Source organism: Salvelinus namaycush, chromosome 27 (genome assembly GCF_016432855.1).
Source record: "Salvelinus namaycush isolate Seneca chromosome 27, SaNama_1.0, whole genome shotgun sequence".
NCBI lineage: Eukaryota > Metazoa > Chordata > Actinopteri > Salmoniformes > Salmonidae > Salvelinus > Salvelinus namaycush.
The window spans coordinates 9,876,795-9,904,760 of record NC_052333.1 but is presented as its reverse complement, the minus strand read 5'-3'; the positions used below and the strand labels follow the sequence as shown (position 1 = coordinate 9,904,760).

The window sequence follows — 27,966 nt, the reverse complement described above, 5'->3', positions numbered from 1 at the left end:
CAGAGAAGGAACACATGTTTTGATTATTTTACATAACGCGTTGAGGGCGGCCTCCCGTTTGCTTCCAAACAGTCCCTGTCATTAGTCAACCCTGTGTCTGCTAAGGCAAGTGATTTCATCTAAGCTTTGTCTCAAATGGCACCCTATTCCCTGTGGGACCTGGTCAAAAGTAGTGCACTATATAGGGAATAGGGTGCCATTTGGGATGTAGCCTTGGTGTTTAAGGAACAGAACAAGAGGATGCCATTTATTAAGCATGTTTTACAGAAAGGAGATATGTTGAGATTAAAGGAACAACCTGTTCCATTGATGTGTGGGTCTCTGATATGGTGTGTATTGATGTGTGTGTGTGTCTGATATGGTGTGTATTGATGTGTGTGTGTGTCTGATATGGTGTGTATTGATGTGTGTGTGTATTGATGTGTGTGTGTGTCTGATATGGTGTGTATTGATGTGTGTGTGTGTCTGATATGGTGTGTATTGATGTGTGTGTGTGTATTGATGTGTGTGTGTGTCTGATATGGTGTGTATTGATGTGTGTGTGTGTCTGATATGGTGTGTATTGATGTGTGTGTGTGTCTGATATGGTGTGTATTGATGTGTGTGTGTGTGTGTCTGATATGGTGTGTATTGATGTGTGTGTGTGTGTGTCTGATATGGTGTGTATTGATGTGTGTGTGTGTCTGATATGGTGTGTATTGATGTGTGTGTGTGTCTGATATGGTGTGTATTGATGTGCGTGTGTCTGATATGGTGTGTATTGATGTGTGTGTGTCTGATATGGTGTGTATTGATGTGTGTGTGTCTGATATGGTGTGTATTGATGTGTGTGTGTCTGATATGGTGTGTATTGATGTGTGTGTGTCTGATATGGTGTGTATTGATATGGTATGTATTGATGTATGTGTGTCTGATATGGTGTGCATTGATGTGTGTGTGTGTGTGTCTGATATGGTGTGTATTGATGTGTGTGTGTGTCTGATATGGTGTGTATTGATGTGCGTGTGTCTGATATGGTGTGTATTGATGTGTGTGTGTCTGATATGGTGTGTATTGATGTGTGTGTGTCTGATATGGTATGTATTGATGTATGTGTGTCTGATATGGTATGTATTGATGTATGTGTGTCTGATATGGTGTGCATTGATGTATGTGTGTCTGATATGGTGTGTATTGATGTGTGTGTGTGTCTGATATGGTGTGTATTGATGTGTGTGTGTGTCTCATATGGTGTGTATTGATGTGTGTGTGTCTGATATGGTGTGTATTATTGGGAAAGGGGGATACCTAGTCAGTTGTACAACTGAATGTATTCAACTGAAATGTGTCTTCCGCATTTAACCCAACCCCTCTGAATCAGAGAGGTGCGGGGAGATGCCTTAATCGACATCCACATCATCGGCGCCCGGGGAACAGTGTGTTAACTGCCTTGCACATCGACAGATTTTTACTTTGTCAGCTTGGGGATTCGATCCAGCAACCTTTCGGTTACTGGCCTAATGCTCCTACCCGCCAGGCTACCTGCTGCATCGGTGTGTGTGTTTGATATGGTATTCATGAGTGTGTACATGAAGCAGTGAAGGATGAAGCTGGTCTGTGCCTAGTTGGCTACAGTACATGCATTTCAAGAGGAAGCATAAAACATGGAGTATTTGGAGGATCAACATTGAATTCCACTGACGGAAAGTGGTTGAGCTTGAGATGACCTTGAACTTTGTGGGAGGTGTCTGAGAGAGGTCACTCCCAACCCCTACAGCTCTAAAGGGCAATTTCATCACAGAACCGCCACAGTGGGAAATGCACCCAAACACAGCAAGCAAGGACAAATGGAGAAGAAAAAGACCTTGCAGGCAAGAAGTTAACTTCAGCCTGAGACAAGGTACATCAAAAGGCTAAACTATGTATTTTGTACCAACAGCACAAGGTTTGAAGACTCCACCACTACCATCCTTTGAGACCACTGACATTAAACTGGATCAAAAAGAGAAGAAAAACTAAAGGGTAATCTAGATGAAGACAGAGGTTGGACAGGCTTTGTCTTTTGGAGTGACATCCCTACTTATTGAAATCCCTAGCTATAGAAAGTGGGAAATATTCAGGTATGTGATACGTATGCAATATAATCCAGGGATTATGAAACAGGGCATAAGAGGGGTTCATTCATACAGAAAAGGTGATAACTGCCAGTCGGTAAAAAAATCTCCCAGGCCATCCGAGAATAGAACATCTGAGTTGTGCTAATTATCCTTTGAACAGAAGAAAACGGACTGAACGCCCCGGAAAATTGCCAAAGACTCCAGCCACCCGAGACATGGACTGTTCTCCATGCTCCCGTACGGCAGGTGGTAGCGGCGCATCAAGGCTCAGAACAACAGACTTCTAAACAGCTTCTATTCCCTGGCCATAAGACTGTTAAATGCCTAACAACTGCTGCTCCCCCCCGCACCCCTGCTAAAATGATTATTGATTAAATGTATTATTACCACTACGCTGCTGTTCATTGATTATTGATTGCAATTACCATTAGTATCTATCTATTCTCTCCTGGTACTGGCCACTATTACTCCTGTTCGCATGTGAAGTATACACTGAGTATACAAAACATTAGGAAGATCTGCTCTTTCCATGATATAGACTGACCAGGTGAATCCAAATGAAAGCCATAATCCCTTATTGACGTCTTAAATCCACTTCAATCAGTATAGATGAAGGGGAGACAATCTAAGTTTATCTGTCAATCTGTCAGTTTAAGGTAGAGATATCTTTTTGTTGAATTGGATGCATCTCAATCCACTGTACCCGTCTATGTCGGCCTTCCGCATCTGCGGTGAAAGTTGACAGAGCTAGAGCAGTGTTTGTCAGACCACGATCAGCCTTTTCACGAAAACGTCTGTAGCGTCCGAACAGTTTGGCCTAGAAACTAATATGACTCCACTGTGGAAAGGGGAGACTCATGAACACGATGGCGTTCTCTGTTTTGCTTTGACCCCCACAAGTGCCACAGGACTCCTCTGAATGTAACAAATACAAATAAATAAAGTATGGAGGTAGTTCTGTGCCAACAAAAATAAGGGGTTTTGGGGTGTCCCCCCCAAAAAAAGAATATTTCCTGAGCTTTCTTATATCTCCTAGATATAGGACAGACACTTCAAAACGTTATTCCTTATGAGTGGCGCAGCGGTCTAAGGCACTGCATCTCAGTGTAAGAGGTGTCATTACAGTCCCTGGTTCAAATACAGGCTGTATCACATCTGGCCGTGTTGGGAGTCCCATAGGGCAGCGCACAATTGGCCCAGCGTCGTCCGTGTTTGGCCGGGGTAGGCCGCCATTGTAAATAAGAATTTGTTCTAAGCTGACTTGCCGAGTTAAAGGTTAAATGTTAAAATTGAAATGTTAAAATTAAATAAATGAATGTGTTATTCAATGCGTTTCTATGGGCTATAGTAGTTGGCCAAATGTAATATTTCCCTCAAAAATGTTTTATCCCTCCATATGTTAGCTTAGTAGTACACCCCTGTTCTTACCACTAGTATATAACCATCAGTATTTATATACTCCTGCTACCAGTCATTTTCCAGCCCTGTTTACATGTATATCCACCTATCACACACACTCCACCATGCACACACCCACCCGTCACTGTTTATTATTATTATTATTATTTATCCTGCTACCAGTCAATTTCTCCAAATCCCCCTCCTACATGTCTATATCTACCTCAAACTACTCCAGTATGATCACTTGGCTACATAGCTGATGCCCGCTGGACCATTAATCAAGGTACTCCATTCTGTTTATTTATTTATTGTGTTTATCTGTTGGCCCAAGCCGCGAACTCAGGCTCTGTGTGTAGTTAACCGACCCTCTCTGCCCATTCATCGCCATTTTACCTGTTGTTGTTTTAGCTGATTAGCGGTTGTTGTCTCACCCATTGTTGTCTTAGCTAGCTCTCCCAATCAACACCTGTGATTACTTTATGCCTCGCTATATGTCTCTCTCATATGTCAATATGCCTTGTATACTGTTGTTTAGGTTAGTTATCATTGTTTTAGTTTACAATGGAGCCCCTAGTTCCACTCATTATACCTCTGATACGTCCTTTGTCCCATCTCCCACTCATGCGGTGACCTCACCCATTATAACCAGCTTATCCAGAGATACAACCTCTCTTATCATCACTCAGTGCCTGGGCTTACCTCCGCTGTACCCGCACCCCACCATACCCCTGTCTGCACATTATGCCCTGAATCTATTCTACCACGCCCTGAAATCTGCTCCTTTTATTCTCTGTCCCCAACGCACCCTCATCCTACTCCTCCTCTGTTCCTCGGGTGATGTGGAGGTAAACCCAGGCCCCTTCATTTGTTGACTTATGTGATAGAAAAAAACTTGGTTTCATGCATGTCAACATCAGAAGCCTCCTCCCTAAGTTTGCTTTACTCACTGCTTTATCACAATCCGCCAACCCTGATGTCCTTGCCATGTCTGAATCCTGGCTTAGGAAGGCCACCAACAATTCTGAGATTTCCATACTCAGCTACACCGTTTTCCGTCAAGATAGAACTGCCAAAGGGGGAGGAGTTGCAATCTACTGCAGAGCTAGCCTGCAAAGTTCTGTCATACTTTCCAGGTCTATACCCAAACAGTTTGAACTTCTAATTTTAAAAATTAACCTCTCCAGAAATAAGTCTCTCACTGTTGCCGCCTGCTATAGACCCCCCACCGCTCCCAGCTGTGCCCTGGACACCATTTGTGAATTGATCGCCCCCCATCTAGCTTCAGAGTTCGTTCTGTTAGGTGACCTAAACTGGGATATGCTTAACACCCCGCAGTCCTACAATCTAAGCTAGATGCCCTCAATCTCACACAAATCATCAAGGAACCCACCAGGTACAACCCTAAATCCGTAAACATGGGCACCCTCATAGACATTATCCTGACCAACTTGCCCTCCAAATACACCTCCGCTGTTTTCAATCAGGATCTCAGCGATCACTGCCTCATTTCCTGTATCCGCTATCAAACGACCAACCCTCATCACTGTCAAACGCTCCCTAAAACACTTCTGCGAGCAGGCCTTTCTAATCGACCTGGCCCGGGTATCCTGGAAGGATATCGACCTCATCCTGTCAGTCGAGGATGCCTGGTCATTCTTTAAAAGTAATTTCCTCACCATCTTAGATAAGCATGCCCCGTTCAAAAAATGCAGAACTAAGAACAGATAGCCCTTGGTTCACTCCAGACCTGACTGCCCTTGACCAGCACAAAAACATCCTGTGGCGGACTGCAATAGCATCGAATAGTCCCCACGATATGAAACTCTTCAGGGAAGTCAGGAACCAATACATGCAGTCAGTCAGGAAAGCAAAGGCTAGCTTTTTCAAGCAGAAACTCGCATCCTGTAGCTCTAACGCCAAACATTTTTGGAACACTGTAAAGTCCATGGAGAACAAGAGCACCTCCTCCCAGCTGCCCACTGCACTGAGGCTAGGTAACACTGTCACCACTGATAAATCCATAATAATCGAACATTTCAATAAGCATTTCTCAATGGCTGGCCATGCCTTCCTCCTGGCTACTCCAACCCCGGCCAACAGCTCCGCCTCCCCCGTAGCTTCTCTTTCACCCAAATCCCTCTCTTTCTAAAACTATCCGCCGCCATTGTTGCAACCCCTAATTTGATTTATTACCAGCCTGTTCAACCTCTCTTTCGTACCGTCTTAGATCCCTAAAGATTGGAAAGCTGTCGCGGTCATCCAACCTCTTCAAAGGGGGTGACACCCTAGACCCAAACTGTTACAGACCTATATCCATCCTGCCCTGCCTATCTAAAGTCTTCGAAAGCCAAGTTAACTTCTTGACGCTAGGAGGCAGAATTTTTATGTTTGGAAAAATAACGTTCCCAATATAAACAGCCTATTTCTCAGGCCCAGATGCTAGAATATGCATATAATTTGCATAAACAGATTAGGATAGAAAACACTCTAAAATTTCCAAAACGGTCTAAATATTGTCTGTGAGTATAACAGAACTGATTTTGCAGGAGAAAACCTGAGGAAATCCAACCTGGAAGTGTTCCATTGCCTGCCTTTCCTTCATTTAAAGGGATATCAACCATATTCCTTTTCCTATGGCTTCCTCAGGGTGTGAACAGTCTTTAGACATAGTTTCAAGCTTTTATTCTGAAAAATTAGCGAGATTTATCAAATCGCGTCAGTGTCCTTGATTAGTTATTGCGCGCGAAAGTGGTAGCTCGACATTTTATTTCTGTTTGTATTGAATAGTTTACCCTCCGGTTGATATATTATCGATTATTTATGTTAAAAACAACCTGAGGATTGATTATAAAAAACGTTTGACATGTTTCTACGAACTTTACGGATACTATTTGGAATTTTCGTCTGCCCTTCATGACCGGCACGAGCCTGTGGATTACTGAACATAACGCGCAAACCAAATGGTTTTCCAAAAGGTTTTTGGATATAAAAATCATCTTTATCGAACAAAAGGAACATTTATTGTGTAACTGGGAGTCTCGTGAGTGCAAACATCCGAAGATCATCAAAGGTAAGCGATACATTTTATTGCTTTTCTGACTTTGGTGACACATCTACATTGCTGCTAGCTGTTCGTAATGTTTTGTCTAGTGATCGATAAACTCACACAAACGCTTGGATTGCTTTCGCTGTATAGCATATTTTCAAAATCTGACACGACAGGTGGATTAACAACAAGCTAAGCTGTGTTTTACTATATTGCACTTGTGATTTCATGAATATAAATATTTTTAGCAATTTCTTTTGAATTTGGCGCTCTGCAATTCAGCGGTTGTTGATGAAAATTATCCCGCTAAAGGGATCCGTGCGCCAAGAGGTTAATAAACAGATCACTGACCATTTCAAATCCCACCGTACCTTCTCCGCTGTGCAATCCGGCTTCCGAGCCTGTCACGGGTGCACCTCAGCCACGCTCAAGGTACTAAACGATATCATAACCGCCATCGATAAAAGACAGTACTGTGCAGCTGTCTTCATTGACCTGGCCAAGGCTTTCGACTCTGTCAATCACCGTATTCTTATCGGCAGACTCAATAGCCTTGGTTTTTCTAATGACTGCCTCGCCTGGTTCACCAACTACTTTGCAGACAGAGTTCAGTGTGTCAAATCGGAGGTCATGTTGTCCGGACCTCTGGCAGTCTCTATGGGGGTACCGCAGGGTTCAATTCTCGGGCCGACTCTTTTCTCTGTGTATATCAATGATGTCGCTCTTGCTGTGGGCGATTCCCTGATCCACCTCTACGCAGACGACACCATTCTGTATACTTCTGGACCTTCCTTGGACACTGTGCTAACTAACCTCCAAACGAGCTTCGATGCCATACAACACTCCTTCCGTGGCCTCCAACTGCTCTTAAACGCTAGTAAAACCAAATGCATGCTTTTCAACCGTTCGCTGCCCGCACCCGCCCGCCCGACTAGCATCACCACCCTGGACGGCTCCGACCTAGAATATGTGGACAACTATAAATACCTAGGTTTCTGGCTAGACTGTAAACTCCTTCCAGACTCATATTAAACATCTCCAATCCAAAATCAAATCTAGAATCGGCTTTCTATTTCGCAACAAAGCCTCCTTTCACTCACGCCGCCAAACTTACCCTAGTAAAACTGACTATCCTACGAGGATCGACTTCGTCATCTACAAAATAGCATCCAACACTCTACTCAGCAAACTGGATGCAGTCTATCACAGTGCCATCCGTTTTGTTACCAAATCACCTTATACCACCCACCACTGCGACCTGTATGCTCTAGTCGGCCCTCGCTACATACTCGTCGCCAGACCCACTGGCTCCAGGTCATCTATAAGTCTATGCTAGGTAAAGCTCCGCCTTATCTCAGTTCACTGGTCACGATAACAACACCCACCCGTAGCACACGTTCCAGCAGGTATATCTCACGGATCATCCCCAAAGCCAACAACTCTTTGGCCGCCTTTCCTTCCAGTTCTCTGCTGCCCGTGACTGGAACGAATTGCAAAAATCGCTGAAGTTTGAGACTTTTATTTCCCTCACCAACTTTAAACATCAACTATCTGAGCAGCTAACCGATCGCTGCAGCTGTACATAGTCCATCTGTAAATAGCCCACCCAATCTACCTACCTCATCCCCATACTGTTTTTATTTGATTTACTTTTCTGCTCTTTTGCACACCAGTATCTCTACTTGCACATCATCATCTGCTCATTTATCACTCCAGTGTTAATCTGCTAAATTGTAATTATTCGCTCCTATAGCCTATTTATTGCCTACCTCCTCATGCCTTTTGCACACACTGTATATAGACTTTCTTTTTTTCTACTGTGTCATTGACTTGTTTTTGTGTTATTGGCTTGTTTATCGTTTACTCCATGTGTAACTCTGTGTTGTTGTCTGTGTCACACTGCTTTGCTTTATCTTGGCCAGGTCGCAGTTGCAAATGAGAATTGTTCTCAACTAGCCTACCTGGTTAAATAAAGGTGAAATAAAATAAAAATAAAATATCCCTGCACATTGTAAATGTGGTATTAGAACGGACCCTGTATATAGCTTCCTCTTTTATTTATTGTGTCTTCTTTATTATATATAATTTACTAGGAGTTATTATTTAGATATTGATTTATGCACTGTTGGGGTTAGAGCTTGCAAGTTAAGAATTTTACTGTACTTGTGCATGTGACGATAAAACTTGAACTGAACCGAAACAGGGAGGGACTACCTGGACTTGTCCAATAAGAAACACTCCTTTTGGTTTTCTGTTCTAATGCATTTTGTTACAGTGTGCTCTACTGAACACAACCCTGAAGGTGATTTTATCTTTACATCAGAACAATGACAGAGAACAGCACGACATCAGAGAACAGACAACCTACTAGAGAACAGTATGATATCACAGAGAGAACAGACAACCTACTGGAGAACAGTGTGACATCACAGAGAGAACAGACAACCTACTGGAGAACAGTATGACATCACAGAGAGAACAGACGACCTACTGGAGAACAGTATGATATCACAGAGAGAACAGACAACCTACTGGAGAACAGTATGATATCACAGAGAGAACAGACAACCTACTAGAGAACAGTATGATATCACAGACAGAACAGACAACCTACTAGAGAACAGTATGATATCACAGAGAGAACAGACAACCTACTGGAGAACAGTATGACATCACAGAGAGAACAGACGACCTACTGGAGAACAGTATGATATCACAGAGAGAACAGACAACCTACTGGAGAACAGTATGATATCACAGAGAGAACAGACAACCTACTAGAGAACAGTATGATATCACAGAGAGAACAGACAACCTACTAGAGAACAGTATGATATCACAGAGAGAACAGACAACCTACTGGAGAACAGTATGATATCACAGAGAGAACAGACAACCTACTGGAGAACAGTATGATATCACAGAGAGAACAGACAACCTACTAGAGAACAGTATGATATCACAGAGAGAACAGACAACCTACTAGAGAACAGTATGATATCACAGAGAGAACAGACAACCTACTAGAGAACAGTATGATATCACAGAGAGAACAGACAACCTACTAGAGAACAGTATGATATCACAGAGAGAACACACAACCTACTAGAGAACAGTATGATATCACAGAGAGAACAGACAACCTACTAGAGAACAGTATGATATCACAGAGAGAACAGACAACCTACTGGAGAACAGTATGATATCAAAGAGAGAACAGACAACCTACTAGAGAACAGTATGATATCACAGAGAGAACAGACAACCTACTAGAGAACAGTATGATATCACAGACAGAACAGACAACCTACTGGAGAACAGTACGATATCACAGAGAGAACAGACAACCTACTAGAGAACAGTATGATATCACAGAGAGAACAGACAACCTACTAGAGAGCAGTATGATATCACAGAGAGAACAGACAACCTACTAGAGAACAGTATGATATCACAGAGAGAACAGACAACCTACTAGAGAACAGTATGATATCACAGAGAGAACAGACAACCTACTAGAGAACAGTATGATATCACAGAGAGAACAGACAACCTACTAGAGAACAGTATGATATCACAGAGAGAACAGACAACCTACTAGAGAACAGTATGATATCACAGAGAGAACAGACAACCTACTAGAGAACAGTATGATATCACAGAGAGAACAGACAACCTACTAGAGAACAGTATGATATCACAGAGAGAACAGACAACCTACTGGAGAACAGTATGATATCACAGAGAGAACAGACAACCTACTGGAGAACAGTATGATATCACAGAGAGAACAGACAACCTACTAGAGAACAGTATGATATCACAGACAGAACAGACAACCTACTAGAGAACAGTATGATATCACAGAGAGAACAGACAACCTACTAGAGAACAGTATGATATCACAGAGAGAACAGACAACCTACTAGAGAACAGTATGATATCACAGAGAGAACAGACAACCTACTGGAGAACAATATGACATCACAGACAGAACAAACAAACTACTGGATAACAATATGACATCACAGACAGAACAGACAACCTACTGGAGAACAATATGACATCACAGAGAGAACAGACATTCTACTGGAGAACAATATGACATCACAGACAGAACAGACAATCTACTGGAGAACAGTATGACATCACATAGAGAACAGACAACCTACTGGAGAACAGTATGACATCACAGACAGAACAGAAAATCTACTGGAGAACAATATGACATCACAGAGAGAACAGACAACCTACTGGAGAACAGTATGACATCACAGACAGAACAGACAACCTACTGGAGAACAATATGACATCACAGAGAGAACAGACAACCTACTGGAGAACAATATGACATCACAGACAGAACAGACAACCTACTGGAGAACAATATGACATCACAGAGAGAACAGACAACCTACTGGAGAACAGTATGACATCACAGACAGAACAGACAATCTACTGGAGAACAACATGACATCACAGAGAGAACAGACAACCTACTGGAGAACAATATGACATCACAGAGAGAACAGACAACCTACTGGAGAACAGTATGACATCACAGACAGAACAGACAATCTACTGGAGAACAATATGACATCACAGAGAGAACAGACAACCTACTGGAGAACAATATGACATCACAGAGAGAACAGACAACCTACTGGAGAACAGTATGACATCACAGACAGAACAGACAATCTACTAGATAGCAATATGACATCACAGAGAGAACAGACAACCTACTGGAGAACAGTATGATCACAGACAGAACAGACAATCTACTGGAGAACTCAGGTCAAATAAACTGAGGCCCATTTGTGGTTAGTTTCACCTTGTGAGGACTTTCACCTCCACTTCACATTTTCCCACAAAACATTTTTCTTTTGATTTTTCTTTGTGCAGACTGCAGCTTCACCCAGAGGACTTGGACTACTGTACTCTTTACAGGAACCGCAGTCAGAGGGTGGATGGAAGCTGATATTTGCACTGACCCAGATTATGACTGCAACTGGGGTGTTTAATTGAGAGACTCTTTATCTAAAACTCTCTGTTTAATCCCCTTTGATAAGTGTTCTATCAATAGAACAAGTACTACTTCCATTGTTGAAATGAAATCCACAATGTCAACTCTATTCCTAGACCTATTGAACTTCTTAGTACGATAAGCGATATATTTAGCTAACATTTTGCGGTCACAACACTGAAGTAACATGATCTTTAGATCAACTCTATCCTGTACATATCCAATTGACTGACTTAATGGATAACTATGCACCATCACCACTGCAGGCATACTGACAGAATTTTGTCAGTTCCCGGAAGCCTCATTAAACTCAGAGGCGATGGCGTTTGGATGGGAAACAAAGAAATGCTGCTTGGCAGTTGACAATGAAGGTCAATCAGTTCTCTCCATGATCTCAGCCTTGAGAGTGAAGCTCCACTAGGTAGCACTATGCGGTAGTATTAAAATTTCCCTTCACTGGAAAAAGGGGTCTAGCCGAACCATGAAAAACAGCCCCAGACCACTATTCCTCCTCCACCAAACTTTACAGTTGGCACTATGCATTGGGCTTGGTCATGGGAAACCCATTTCATGATGTTGCTTCCAGAGGCAGTTTGGAAGTCGGTAGTGAGTGTTGCAACCGAGGACACGCAATTTTTACAAGCTACCCACTTCAGCACTCGGCGGTCCTGTTCTGTAAGCTTGTGTGGCCTACCACTTCGCAGCTGAGCCGCTGTTGCTCCTAGATGTTTCCACTTCACAATAACAGCACTTACAGTTGACCGGGGTAGCTCTAGCAGGGCAGACATTTGACGAACTGACTTGTTGGAAAGGAGGCATCCTATAACGGTGCCACGTTGAGCTCTTCAGTAAGGCCTTTCTACTGCCAATGTTTGTCTATGGCGATTGCATAGTGCATAGCTGTGTGCTCAATTTTATACACCTGTCAGCAACGAGTGTGGCTGAAATAGCCAAGTTTGAAGGAGTGTCCACATACTTTAGGCCATGTAGTGCGTTTGTCACGTTGACTGGTCAGACATTTGTGTTCTAAATCTAAAATCCACCTGTTTTAAAATGACCACTACATCATCCGAGATACCGGAGTATGATTACAGGCCTGTTACTGAGCTTTTTCTACTTTGACCCCAAAGACAACACTAGAGATAATACAATATATCAGTTGGGAAGTTAATTACGGTATAGATAGTCTCGCTTTCTCTGGAACAACAGCAGAGTTCTTTTGACATAAAACACCTGGAAAGCTAAGAATTACCCATCGGTGCATCCTAACCGTATCACAGAGAGGGAAACAAATTGCACCACGGTTGTCTGTCCTGACTGAGATAAGAACGACTGCATGAGTCACTCCCTGAAAGAAAGAATGGAACAAAAGAAAGAATGAAACAAGGCACAGCCTAGGCCCACTGTTACATGACAGTATGACACAGAGGGGGATAGTGTTCATAAAATAGATTCTCTGGTACTTTTATATACTTGTTAGCCAGTAGTTCTGAAAGTAGCGCTACGTCGCATATGTGCACCACGTCATTGCGCTCTCTCTCTCTCACTCTGATGTGTGTGCATCTTGCTAGCTGTCACTCAAATGGCGAGGGGCTGAAGCTCATTGGCTAGAACTCGAATTGCTAGGGGGCTGGCCCACTTGGGGGAAAATGGAGGTAAAATGGCGCAGCACAACTTCCAGAAAAACGGTCAAATCAAATCAAATGTTATTTGTCACATACACATGTTTAGCAGCTGTTATTGCAGGTGTAGTGAAATGCTTGTGTTTCTAGCTCCAATAGTGCAGTAATATCTAACAATTTCACAACAATACATACAAATCTAAAGTAAAGGAATGGAATTAAGAATATATAAATATTTGGACGAGTAATATCAGAGCGGTATAGACAAAGATACAGCAGAATAGGATAGAATACAGTATATACATATGAGATGAGTAATGCATAGACAAAGATACAGTAGAATAGGATAGAATACAGTATATACATATGAGATGAGTAATGCAAAATATGGAAACATTATTAAAGTGACATTTTTAAAGCGGACAGTTATTTCAAGTCTATGTATAAAGAGCAGCAGCCACTAATGTGCTAGTGATGGCTATTTAACAGTCTGATGGCCTTGAGATAGAAGTCTCTCGGTTCCAGCTTTGATGCACCTGTACTGACTTCGCCTTCTGGATGATAGCAGGGTGAACAGGCAGTGGCTCGGGTGACTGTTGTCCTTGATGATCTTTTTGGCCTTCCTATGACATTGTGTGGTGTAGGCGTCCTGGAGGGCAGACCACACCACCCTCTGGAGAGCCCTGCGGTTGCGGGCGGTGCAGTTGCCGTACCAGGCGGTGATATAGCCCGACAGGATGCTCTCAATTGTGCATCTGTAAAAGTTTGTGAGGGTTTTAGATGCCAAGCCACATTTCTTAAGCCTCCTGAGGTTGAAGAGGCGCTGTTGCGCCTTCTTCATCATACTGTCTGTGTGGGTGGACCACTTCAGTTTGTCAGTGATGTGTACACAAAAAAAAAAAAAAAATATGAATGTATGTACTTGTAAGTCGCTCTGGATAAGAGCGTCTGCTAAATGACTTAAATGTAAATGTAAATGTACACCAAGGAATTTGAAGCTTTCCACCTTCTACACTGCGGTCGGTCAATGTGGATAGGGGGTGCTCCCTCTGCTGTTTCCTGAAGTCTATGATCAACTCCTTTGTTTTGCTGACGTTGGGTGAGAGATTATTTTACTGGCACCACACACCCAGGGCCCTCACCTACTCCCTGTAGGCTGTCTCGTCATAGTTGGTAATCAGGCCTACTACTGTTGTGTTGCCTGCAAACTTGATGATTGAGTTGGAGGCGTGCATGGCAAGGCAGTCATGGGTGAACAGGGAGTATAGGAGGGGGCTGAGCACGCATCCTTGTGGGGCCCCAGTGTTGAGGATCAGCGAAGTGGAGGTGTTGTTTCCTACCTTCACCACCTGTTGCACAGGGCGGGGTTCAGACCCAGGGCCTCGAGCTTAATGATGAGCTTGGAGGGTACTATGGTGTTGAATGCTGAGCTGTAGTCAATGAACAGCATTCTTACATTTCCTCTTGTCCAGATAGGATATGGATCTATTGGGGTAGTAAGCAAATTGAAGTGGGTCTAAGGTGTCAGGTAAAGTAGAATTATATGATTCTTGACTAGTCTCTAAAAGCACTTCATGATAACAGAAGTGAGTGTTATGGGGCGATAGTCATTTAGTTCAGTTACCTTAGCTTTCTTGGGTGCAGGAGCAATGGTGGACATATTGAAGCATGTGGGGACAGCAGACTGGGATAGGGAGAGATTGAATATGTCCGTAAACACTCCAGCCAGCTGGTCTGCGCATGCTCTGAGGACGTGGCTAGGGATGCCGCCTGGGCCGGCAGCCTTGCAAAGGTTAATACGCTTAAATGTCTTACTCATGTCAACCACGGAGAAGGAGAGCCCATAGTTCTCGGTAGCGGGCCGAGTCGGTGGCACTGTGTTATCCTCAAAGCGAGCGAAGGTGTTTAGCTCGTCCGGAAGCAAGACTGTGTCCACAACGTGGCTGGTTTTCCCTTTGTAGTCTGATGGTCTGTAGACCCTGCCACATACATTTCATGTCTGAGCCGTTGAATTGCGACTCCACTTTGTCTCTATACTGACGTTGTGCCTGTTTGATTGCCTTACGGAGGAAATAACTACACTGTTTGTATTCTGCTATATTCCCAGTCACCTTGCCATGGTTAAATGCGATGGTTTGCGCGAATGCTGCCATCTATCCACGGTTTCTGGTTAGGGTAGGTTTTAATAGTCACAGTGGGTACAACATCTCCTATACACTTCCTGATAAACTCAGTCACCGCGTCAGGGTATTCATCTATGTTGTTCTCGGAGGCCACCCGGAACATGTACCTGTGATCAAAACAATCTTGAAGCGTGGATTCCGATTGGTCAGACCAGCGTTGAATAGTCCTTAGCACGGGTACTTCCTGTTTGAATTTCTGCCTCTAGGAAGGGAGGAGCAAAATGGATTGGTGATCAGATTTGCCGAAGGGAGGCCGGGGGAGGGCCTTGTAGGCATCCCGGAAGTTGGAGTAGCAGTGGTCGAGTCTTTTAGCAGCGTGAGTTGTACAGTCAATGTGTTTGTAGAACTTCGGTAACGTTTTTCTCAAATGTGCTTTGTTAAAATCCCCAGCTACAATAAATGCGGCCTCCGGATATGTGGTTTCCAGTTTGCATAAAGTCCAGAGAAGTTCTTTGAAGGCCGTCGTGGTATCTGCTTGAGGGAGAATATATACGGCTGTGACTATAACCGCAGAGAATTCTCTTGGGAGGTAATATGGTCGGCATTTGATTGTGAGGTATTCTAGGTCGGGTGAACAAAATGACTTAAGTTCCTGTATGTTATCACAATCACACCATGAGTAGATAATCATGAAACATACACCCATGCCCTTCTTCTTCCCAGAGAGATATTTATTCCTGTCTGCGAGATGAACTGAGAACCCATCTGGCTGTACAGACTCAGACAGTATATCCCTAGAGAGCCATGTTTCCGTGAAACAGACTGTTACAATCCCTAATGTCTCTTTGGAAGGAAATACTCCCTCTGAGCTCGTCAACTTTATTATTCAGTAACTGAACATTAGCGAGTAATATACTCGGAAGTGGTGGGTGGTATGCGCACCTCCTGAGTCGGACTAGAAGTCCACTCCGAGTACCTCTTTTCCACCAGCGGTGTTTTGGATCAGCCTCTGGAATCAGTTCAATTGCCCTGGGGGGTACAAACAAAGGATCAGACTATTATTCCTGGTCGTAATGCTGGTAATGCTGGTGAGTTACCACCGCTCTGATATCCAAAAGTTCTTCTTGGCTGTATGTCATAACACAATTGGCCTAGCGTACTCTCGGGTTAGTGAGGGTTTGGCCGGTAGGGATATCCTTGTCTCATCGTGCACCAGCGACTCCTGTGGCGGGCCGGGCGCAGTGCGCGCTAACCAAGGTAGCTAGGTGCACGGTGTTTCCTCCGACACATTGGTGCGGCTGGCTTCCGGGTTGGAGGCGCGCTGTGTTAAGAAGCAGTGCGGCTTGGTTGGGTTGTGTTTCGGAGGACGCATGGCTTTCGACTTTCGTCTCTCCCGAGCCCGTACGGGAGTTGTAGCGATGAGACAAGATAGTAATTACTAACAATTGGATACCACGAAAGTGGGGAGAAAAGGGGTTAAATAAATAAAACAATATATATATAAATACTATAAATAAGTTTCCTAAGAGCTAGAAGCACGGCAGCCCTATCCGTCAGCTCCATTTTTGCTTTCAAACTAGAGATGTCGTGGCTAATTGAGGTAAAATAGTAATTCTGCTCAGATTATGCGTGTATGAACTACACATTGACACATCCAGCCCAAAGCGAAAGATTTAAAAAATACTTCGTAGTCGCCAAAGTTCCAGAGCATGTCTTTAACAACGTGAGTAAGAAGGGAGATTAGCTCTTCTGACTGTCTGGGAGATGTAGAGAAAAGGTTAATGCTACTAATGGGAACAGGGGAGGGAGGAAAGAGGAGAGGAACCCGATGAGGAGGGTGATGTAACCGTGCAAAGACTTAAATGGTTAGATAGAGTAGTTCTAGGTTACTTTCTATCCAGGTTGGGCCTCAGTTTGACACCAGCATAATATGAATTAATATAGTGAGAGAAGTCATTGCAATGTTCTCCAGAAAAATATCACAGCAGGGTCAAAGCAGTTAACGTTGGACAAGGAAGAATCTGGGAAGTGAGTGAGGTGTGATGAAACAGCATCCAGGGGCTTTCATTGTGTTACTATTACACATTTCAAAATTGTAAACAGATATCCTCCCCCGACAACGGAAAGGAAGGATGCCAACGTCTCACAGACTACAGCACAAAGTTCCAAGACGTAGTTTCGCCAAGTAATTCAACAAGATAAAACTGTGACAAGGAGCCTTGAGAAACTTGGACGGTCTCCGGTCAAATCCTAGCCAGCCAAAAAGTAATTTAAACACCCATCTAAAACGAATGAATTACTTGTTATTTAAGCAATAAGGCACGGGTGTGTGGTATACGGCCAATATACCACGACTAAGGGCTGTTCTTGTTGCGTCGTGCCTGGATACAGCCCTTAGCCGTTGTATAGTGGCCATATACAACAAACTCCAGAGATGCCTTATTGCTATTATAAACTGGTTACCAACATAATTAGAGCAGTAAAATGCTATGTTTTGTCATACCCATGGTATACGGTCTGATATACCATGGCTGTCAGTCAGTCAGCTTTCAGGGCTCGAACCACCCAGTTTATAATTCATCTTTTGACCTGGCAACCACATTTACCTCATCATCGCGTTGGAAGTGACGAAGATGACGTTGGAGTGTGAAAACACACAACAAAGCTGGTCACAGGCCAGGGAAAGCAATTTACCTGCTGATAGGTCCGGCAAATGAAGGAGAGAAGCCGCCTTAACAAATACAGAGGTAAGTAGCAGAGGCAATGGAAGGCGTAATTGTCAATTTCCACCCGGGGATTGCTGTATTATTTAATGTCTCAGACACGCATAATTAACCAAGCAATCATGTACATGAAAATGCCTAAATGATCAGGATCAGAAGGAACTGGTGTAGCTACGTATCAATGACGTCATCTGTTACGCTAACTATGGAGTCACTTTTGGACTGAATCAAGGAAGGCAGTTGTCCAAGTTAGGCCTTAATATATCATAGAGTCACACCAAGAAATAACACAAAAAACAGGACATGTTGTGAGAAATCCTATGCCTCTAAGATATTTTAATTTTTTATTTATTTTACCTTTATTTAACTAGGCAAGTCAGTTAAGAACAAATTCTTATTTTCAATGACGGCCTAGGAACAGTGGGTTAACTGCCTTGTTCAGGGGCAGAACGACAGATTTTTACCTTGTCAGCTCGGGGATTCGATCTTGCAAACTTTCGGTTACTAGTCCAACGCTCTAACCACTAGGCTACTTGTCACCACATCATAAACCAATCACAAATGACCGTGAAAAAATCCAACTTGTTCACCAACAGCAAACGTTACTATTTCATCGATCTTGATTTCATTTTATGTTGGTTTCATCTTAGAATGAGGCAAAGCTACACGTGTCAAGGTCCCCTCTGTCCTGGATTGAGTGTATGTTTAGTGAAAGGTCAATACGAAGGGTTCCAGTCAGTGCTGTGAGCTTGTAACCAATCCACTAACAGCAGCCATTTATCCTCTCACCACCGAGGACCTGTCCGAGCTGATCGAATATGACAGTGGTTGAGCTAAGGCTGCAAATTCAATTTGGCAAGATGGGAGGGAACCCTTCGCCCATATTCAATTCAGAAACAACTTCCCTTTATTGAGTGGTGACAATAATTACTGCTACATCATGGTGACAGGTTCATTATAGCAGCTGTGGTGACGCTCCGTAGAGGTGATGCAGGCTGCGTACTGAATAACACCCTATTCCCTGAATAGGGGCTCTGGTTAAAAGCAGGGCACTTTATCTGGAATAGGGTGCCACTTGGGATGCATCCGCAGTGTTGCAGCCATCAAAGGACCTTTCAATTATTTCCTCCAATGACAGAGAGGAGCCTGGCGGTCATGCAGGGCGCCCGGTAGAACGTGTTGGGGACAATGACACACCGGACAGTCTGACAAATTAAGACCAGCATGTGAATCACTCTTCTTAAGGCTTTGGTATACACAGACATGTACACCCACTTATAAGAACACACAAACCGAATACACACACACGCACCAAACACACACACCCTTTACGTAGAGGAAGGGTGAAAGCGTTTGCAGAGTGAGGACACCTTCACTTAGAGGGTAGCGGAGGACAGCCAATCACACGCACTGATATGACAGCACCTCTTGATGGATGGCCCCGCCTCCTCTGATTAGAACTGAATGTCCCTTCACTCACAGAACAAGGAGATATGCTTAACTGAGGTTTGGATGCTGGAGACTTGAAGCGCGCGTTCCAAACGGAAACCTATTCCCTATTTAGTACACTACACAGGGAATAGAACACCATTTGGATCTCAGCCGAAGTCTCAACGGCACCAGTGATCAGGGGATAAAGGCATTACCGTGGTCCTATTCGTCATCGCCCATTTTCTTAATCAATCCAATGAACTGAAGGGGGAAATTAAACCCCTTTTCCACAGAGAAAGGACAAGTTCCGCATCTGAGCCAAAACTATTATTGATTGAAAACGTATTTGAAAATGCAAACTAATAGGAAGGAATAGAAAACTTTGCTAAATTATTAAACTGAAACTTTATCGCCATTGAAACAGAGCCAATGGTTGTTTGTTCCAGACTTGGATACCTTAGTAAGGTGATAGTAGTGATGACACAAGCTTTCTTGCTTATCCCAACATACATCTTGGACTGCCTTTGTGGTCTCAAATTATCTAGCTACCTGCATCTCTCTGGCTCATAGAGCCATACAGTACCAGTCAAAAGTTTGGACACCTACTCCTTCAAGGGTTTTTCTTTATTTGTTCTATTTTATACATTGTAGAATAATAGTGAAGACATCAGAACTATGAAATAACACAAATAGAATAATGTAGTAACGAAAATAGTGTTAAACAAATCCAAATATATTTTAGATTTTAGATTCTTCAAAGTAGCCACCCTTTACCTTGACGACAGCTTTGCACACTCTTGCCATTCTCTCAACCAGCTTCACCTGGAATGCTTTTCCAACAGTCTTGAAGGAGTTCCCACATATGCTGAACACTTGTTGGCTGATTTTCCTTCACTGTGGGGTCCAACTCATCTGAAACCATCTCAATTGGGTTGAGGTTGGGTGATTGTGGAGGCCAGGTCATCTGATGCAGCACTTCATCACTCTCCAAGTGCGACTGAAATTTTCCAGATTGACTGACCATGTCTTTAAAGTAATGATGGACTGTCATTTCCCTTTGCTTATTTCAGTTGTTATTGCCATAATATTGACTTGGTCTTTTACCAAATAGGGCTATCTTCTGCATCTTTTGTATACCACCCCTACTTTGTCACAACACAACTGATTGGCTCAAACGCATTGAGAAGGAAAGAAATTCCACAAATTAACTTTTAACAAGGCACACATGTTAATTGAAATGCATTCCAGGTGACTACCTCATGAAGTTGGTTGAGAGAATGCCAAAAGTGTGCAAAGCTGTCATCAAGGCAAAGGGTGGCTACTTTGATGAATCCCAAATATAAAATATTTGAGTAGGTGTATATATAAAATACACCTTCTGCCTTTCCAGCAGATAGGCCATTAGCTTAGCTACCTTGTAATAACATGTAAAACCCTGTTTTGGAGACCATAGCAGTATTGCACTTGATAACCCTGTTTGATTGTGATGGGGGGGTTGGGTTTCTCAGAAAAGTAGAACACTCCATACGTCATTCATTTGATCTAATCTAAATATCACGTAAACAATGCGTGGTCCTCCCTGTGGCTGTACGGAATCATCCTTAATAAATACATGAATAATACATAAATAACTCCTAACAGGGGGTGAGCACTGAGGGACATGATGTCTGTAATTAGGATAAATACATACATATTTTTCTCTTACAAATATCAATCAAAACAGTACTTAAATTGAAATTAACATGATAATGGAATGGAAATGTACTGTATATTTACAGGTTTAAATATCACAGTTTATCTCCATTTATCTCCACCGTGTGGATTATTTTTTATTATTCATCTAATCATTAGATTAATCATTAGAAACATTAGATTCAAGAGGTCGTTGGAGGGCTCGGTGACTTTTCAAAGTGTGTTGGCGTCAACAAAGCACAAGCACCTATCACTTTCAGGCTTGGTTGGTTCAATGACCTTCTACATGGACAGCCTGAAAGAGGGAGAGCCACTGAAGCAACACTAGAAAACCAATTCCACTTGACTATCAACACACTGGTAAGTGCGGCGACAAATTCAACCTCAATTACCCATACCATCACGCCAATGTGTGCTGTGTGGGCTGTGCAAATGCAGCGCTGCGCATTCACAACCATTTTCGTTATATGAGGGGGGCAGACGAGAAGGCAGTACCGTAAGGCAGTACCGTAGCTCTGCTCTCTATAAAGGGCAAATGCAATACTTACAAATCCATCAATCGCTGTGATCAGGGGATAAGGCATCACCATGGTCCTACTCGTCATCGCCCATTTTCTTAATTAATCCAACATACAGAAGGAGGAAAGGAAACACCTTTTCCACAGAGAAAGGACAAGTTCCGCATTTGAGTGAAAGCTACTGCTGATTGACAAAGTATTTGAAAAGACAAAACTAATAGGAAGAATTGACACGCGTGCTCCCGCTCTCCCTCTGGCGCTCCAGGCTGCCATTATTACGCACACCTGTCACCATCATTAGCAGCTGCACAATATGGGACTCACCTGGACTCCTTTGATGATTGACTTCCCTATTTCGGTCTGCTCCTCACTTTGTTCCCGGTGTCAGCATTAACGTCGTTATGTGTTCATGTCCAGATGCTGTCCTGTCCTGTCTGTTGCTAATTAAATGTTCACTCCCTGTACTTGCTTCTCGTCTACCAGCGTCGTGCCTTACAGAAATAGAGAACTTTACTCAACAATAAACCTGAAACAGTAGCTCTGCTCTCTATAAAGGTCAAATGCAATACTTAGAAATCAAATCAATCTCCGGGTTTACGTCTATGGGACAGTAATGGGGGTGGCAGGTAGCTTAGCGGTTAAACACGATTAACCCCAAAAAATCGATTTGAAACCCCGAGCCGACAAGGTGGAAAAATCTGCCGTTTTGCCCTTGAGCCAGGCAGTTAACCCCCACCACCACCACCCCCTAAACTGCTCCCCTGGACATGAATTAAGGCAGCCCCACGCACCTCTCTGATTCAGAGGGGTTGGCTTAAATGCGGAATACACATTTAGGTTGAACTCATTCAGTTGTACATCTAACTACTGTAGGTATCCCCTTTTCCCTAATGAAAGTCAACTCCCCTTTCTTTTTTATATATTTCTTTACACAATCAGCTTTAGGTGTATTAATCCTAAGGGAATCAGGGCTTTAGGCATATTAAGCGTAAGGGAATCAGGGCTTTAGGTGTATTAAGCCTAAGGGAATCAGGGCTTTAGGTGTATTAAGCGTAAGGGAATCAGGGCTTTAGGTGTATTAAGCCTAAGGGAATCAGGGCTTTAGGTGTATTAAGCGTAAGGGAATCAGGGCTTTAGGTGTAATAAGCCTAAGGGAATCAGGGCTTTAGGTATAATAAGCGTAAGGGAATCAGGGCTTTAGGTGTATTAAGCCTAAGGGAATCAGGTCTTTAGGGATATTAAGCCTAAGGGAATCAGGGCTTTAGGTGTATTAAGCCTAAGGGAATCAGGGCTTTAGGTGTATTAAGCCTAAGGGAATCAGGGCTTTCGGTGTATTAAGCCTACGGGAATCAGGGCTTTAGGGATATTAAGCCTAAGGGAATCAGGGCTTTAGGGATATTAAGCCTAAGGGAATCAGGGCTTTAGGTGTATTAAGCCTAAGGGAATCAGGGCTTTAGGGATATTAAGCCTAAGGGAATCAGGGCTTTAGGTGTAATAAGCCTAAGGGAATCAGGGCTTTAGGTGTATTAAGAATAAGGGAATCAGGGCTATAGAAGTACGAGAGGTTAGAGGATGGAGTGTATAAGGGCTTTAGTGGTCGCTTGCCTGAATTAAAGGGGCGGGGACCGTGCAATGCTGAATTAAAGGGGAGGGGCTATTGGTCAGCCAAAGGCCTAGTGTTGTGCTGAATTAAGGGGATGGGCTAGCTATTGGTGGGACAGGTATACCTGTGGCGGTTGCGGAGTCCTCCTTGTCATGCTCCTCGTGCTACTGCATGGTCCGGTGATAGCTGAGCATCACCTCCCATAATGCCTTGCACAGGTCGCTCAGGCAGGGGAAGTAGCTGTCTGGAGTGATGTGCTGCGGATGAGACAGGAGACAAATATGGAAAAAGAGAGTGGGAGGGAGGGAGGTGTTAGACACACTTCCTGTTTTTTCTTCCTGTGAGGTCACAATGAAGAAATTATGTGATTGCCAGACATCAATTATTAGCCCAGCACCTAAAGATGTACGTATGCTCACAACCATTTCTGTGGAGTTATTTTTGACCACAGGACTTGATGTGTAGCCTATAAGGGTGGGTTTGTTTAACACCAAAACAGCCAGAGGCCAGAAAAGGATTAAATGTGCCACTGAACGTAATTGGCCACTAATTTCTACTGATCATCCATAATCAAGGATAACTTTGATATATAACAGTCCAAATAACAGTCATGTACAGCAGAGAAATGTCTGGCTGAAACTCTTCTCCTATCCATCCTGTTGGTCTTGATTAAGCCTGATTTGTAGCCTTCCAGTTGACATTCAAGGACTCACATCTGAGGAGAAACTTCATCTCAGTGCTCCTTTAATTAATCAGTCAGTAGCATAATGAATACACCTTAACAAAGAGAACAGTGGAACAGCTAACTGTCATCCCAGAAGATGTCATTCAAATTAGGATGGGGCTGTATGTGAAGAGGTAGGCTACTGGCAGACAGGCAGGTAGACAGGCGCTTATCTTCAAACCGTCTTGCAGCCAGAGAGAACTGGCTGTGTGTCACGCCCTGACCTTAGAGATCCATTTTATGTCTCTATTTTGGTTTGGTCAGGGCGTGTGTTGGGGTGGGTATTCTATGTTCTATGTTTTGTAGTTCTATGTTTTGGCCGGGTAGGGTTCTCAATCAGGGACAGCTGTCTATCGTTGTCTCTGATTGAGAACCATACTTAGGCTGCCCTTTTTCCCACCTGTATTTGTGGTTAGTTGACTTTGTTTAGAGCACATAGCCTTTAGCTTCTCGGTTTGTTTTTGTAGTGTTTATTGTTTTGTTCGGCGTCATTTTTATTAATAAAAGGAAAATGTACGCTCACCACACTGCACCTTGGTCCTCTTCTTTTAACGGCCGTGACACTGTGTGTGTTTTTTTCTTTTTCTGACCCACAGACACCGATGGTTCAGTAATGAGCCTGAAACTATTACATCGACGACAACGTTGAACACTATTAAATTCCTTGTGCCTGACCCCTATTGTACATAGACCTTTAGTAGGCCCATCAAAACATGACCTGCCTCTTGTGGCACAATTTCAGGCTCAAAGCAATCTAGTAATACTTTACACATTGGCCTATGTAAATGGTGTGACTGAATGGAGGGAGGGACTGTCATGATGACAGTTGGTGCTTTCTTTGAGATTCTCAGCTTCATTTGAGAAGTAAAAAAACAACCCATCACTCTGGGGAAAAGGGCAAATGAGTTGAGTTAGGTTTTGGCCAACCTCAACATAGCAGCTAGCATCGTCATAACTCTCTACGGCTGGCATGGAGAGGCTCGCCCCATCAAGCCCAGCGGTGCACAGAGCTCCGAGGCTACATACCTCGTGGCCTGACACAGATCAAAGACCATTCCTCCAGCCGTATTTTTCAACACCATCAGAGACTAAAGAGTCATCATTGCATTCTGAAAGGAGTCTGCTGCCGCTCACCAGAAGCTCTATGATGCCAATTGTTTTAAACATAGCTCCGTGTGTGAGACCTCCTGTTCCCTCTACCAGGCAGCTGTAAATTACCGACAGCAAGCCACGCACACCAGGGCTTTCTGCAGGGGCAAACAGTGCATAGCAACACGGACCCTGGCTGTGGAAAAGCTAACAGGAGCGAAGGGTTCCAGATCAATTTATGTATTGCAGCCGTCTCTCTTTCCCCTCTCAAAGTTTACCGCCAGCCTGTAAATTAGAGGAAGCCAGGGTTCAGGCTGCCAGACCCACTCGGCTGCCAAACTCTTTCTCCAAATGCCTCTGGGTGAGAGAATTCACAATCGCAAACAGCGAGTGGAGTGAATGATATCATTCAGTGACCCCACCCTGTCTCTCCAGTGATGCAAAGCTCCAAAGCTAATGGAATACAAGGAAAGCAATGTTATTGCCCGAGTTAGAGTTGTAGTGTTTTTGATTCATGTTGTTGAGTTCATGTGTATGTCTGTTTATGACTATAGTACAAACACCACAACAAAGGATAAACTTTCTTTCACATTTGGTGTTTCTTCTTTATTTTGGCAACATCCACTTGTTGCAAATCAAACATTCCCCATGCCGTAGAACCTACGGCACTCAACAGAAGAGTTGAGACTTTAATACATAATGAGTTTGGTTAAATGTAAAAAAGAACATGTTAAGAGAACCCGAGGGGAAGGTAATACTAACATAGAGCCCTCTGAGCCTCCTGAGTGGCACAGCGGTCTAAGGCACTGACTTGACCCGACCAGGGTCTGTAGTGACGCCTCTAGCACTGAGATGCAGTGCCTTAGACTGCTGCGCCAAACGGGAGCTCCATCTCATCCAAAAGATATTCGATTGGATTTAATCAGCAACAAAGTTCAGATACGCTATGGTGTTCATTGCTCAATTGGTATCAAAGGACCAAATGTGCATCAGGAAAACACTCCCCAATCCAGTACACCACTACCACCAGCCTGTACCATTGACACCAGGCAGGATGGGGCCATGGACTCATGCTGCTTACACCAAATCCTGACTCTGCCATCAGCATGACACAACAGGAACTGGGATTTGTTGGACAAGGCCATGTTTCTCCACTCATTTGTCCAGTGTTGGTGATTGCGTGCCCACTGGAGCCACATCTTCTTGTTTTTAACTGATGGAACCAGGTGTGGTCTTCTGCTGCAATAGCCCATCCGTGACAAAGATCAACTAGTTGTGCGTTTCGAGATGCCGTTCTGCACACCACAGTTGTACTGCACCGCTACTTGTCTGTTTGTGGCCAGTCTGTTAGCTTGCACGATTCTTGCTATTCTGCTAACTGGATGTTTGTTTTTTTGTCGCACATTCTCAGTAATCCACAGACATTGTTGTGCGTGAAAAGCCCAGAAGGCCAGCCGTTTCTAAGATACTGGACGCAGCTCGCCTTGCACCGATGATCAAACCACAAGCAAAGAGGCTTAGGTCATTCGTTTTGCCCATTCTAATGTTCAATCGAACAGTAACTGAATGCCTCGATGCCCGTCTGCCTGCTTTATATAGCTAGCCACGGACATGTGACTAGGACTGTGGCGGTCATTACATTTTGTCAGCCAGTTACTGTCATGCAAAAGACTTCCCGTCTCACGGTAATTGACCGTTAATTAATAAACACGTTTAGTATCTTTAGGCATCCACGTATACAAGCTGCATACAAGCCACTGACGTGCGCCTTGGCAACATCTACTGTACATTTAAAAAGTCTCATAAATAATGAAATCAATCAATTGAATGTAGACCATCACAATAAATCCAATATTTATTTAGTCAGGTCTAAAGAAACATTATGATACAAAGAAGAACATAACAGCCTATGAGTTGGCCTACTGTATGTTATCTGACTATGCTCAATGCTCCATGTAGGCTTGTCCATTTAGCTGACAAGATATGCTTATACGTCCCATGCCAGTCTTTTATGTTATATGATTTTATAGTAAGAAGAATATAATTTAACCTAGCTGAATAAAATAGAAAGGATATTTTTCCCATTCTGGAAATAATGTGCATATGAAATCGCTATTTTGAGCGTAAAAGTAAACATAAATATGCTAGATTTAGAATTATTAGGCAACTTAGATGTGAATGATACAAACCTAAGAATGTGTTAGAAATCAGAACATAATAGACTGCATGGTGCGACTATAGGCTATTGATGATTTGAGAAAGTAGCAGAAAAAGCTTACGCTCTGTTCCTTGCCTCAGGCTGCACACTGCTGTTCTCTCATCAAGTGATCATATTTTCACCCAACAAACTATTCTCAATGAATCTTTACTAATACGTAAAATGTGTTTAGATTTAGAATGTATCAAATGGGCAGGAACAGGGGCACGGGAAAATAGACGACATCTGTATGTACTGGAATAATGAAGGGATGCACCCCTATACAACTTTTCCCCGTGCAGGATACTCATTAGCAAAGAATTGCTCAGTTGGTAAAACCTCTCACATTAACATTCAACAACAGTCACTGGGACAATTAGCTAAGTAGTTAAACCACAATAAACAGACAGGAAGCAGCTTAACTATAGTCCTCCTGAAGTGTAGAATAAACCCTTCTAAAAAATAAACCCCCCCTCCAAAAAAAGACAACAGACAAATTATTCCGATGGGAAAATGTTTTTTAGATTTACACAAACACTAGTTTCATGGGGAAAAATGGTCACATGACTATGTCTCACACATGGACTATTTAAAAGTCGCCTACGAACAAGCCACCCAGCACATGGGGTGTATTCACTGGGAACCAATGGAAGCAAAACGGGGAGGGACTAATGT

The 27,966-nt window shown here is 43.3% G+C and overlaps 1 pseudogene; it reads right to left on the bottom strand.

Moving 5' to 3' along the window:
* Nucleotides 1–27,966, bottom strand: part of LOC120022593 — a 282,457-nt pseudogene that overhangs the window by 145,288 nt on the left and 109,203 nt on the right.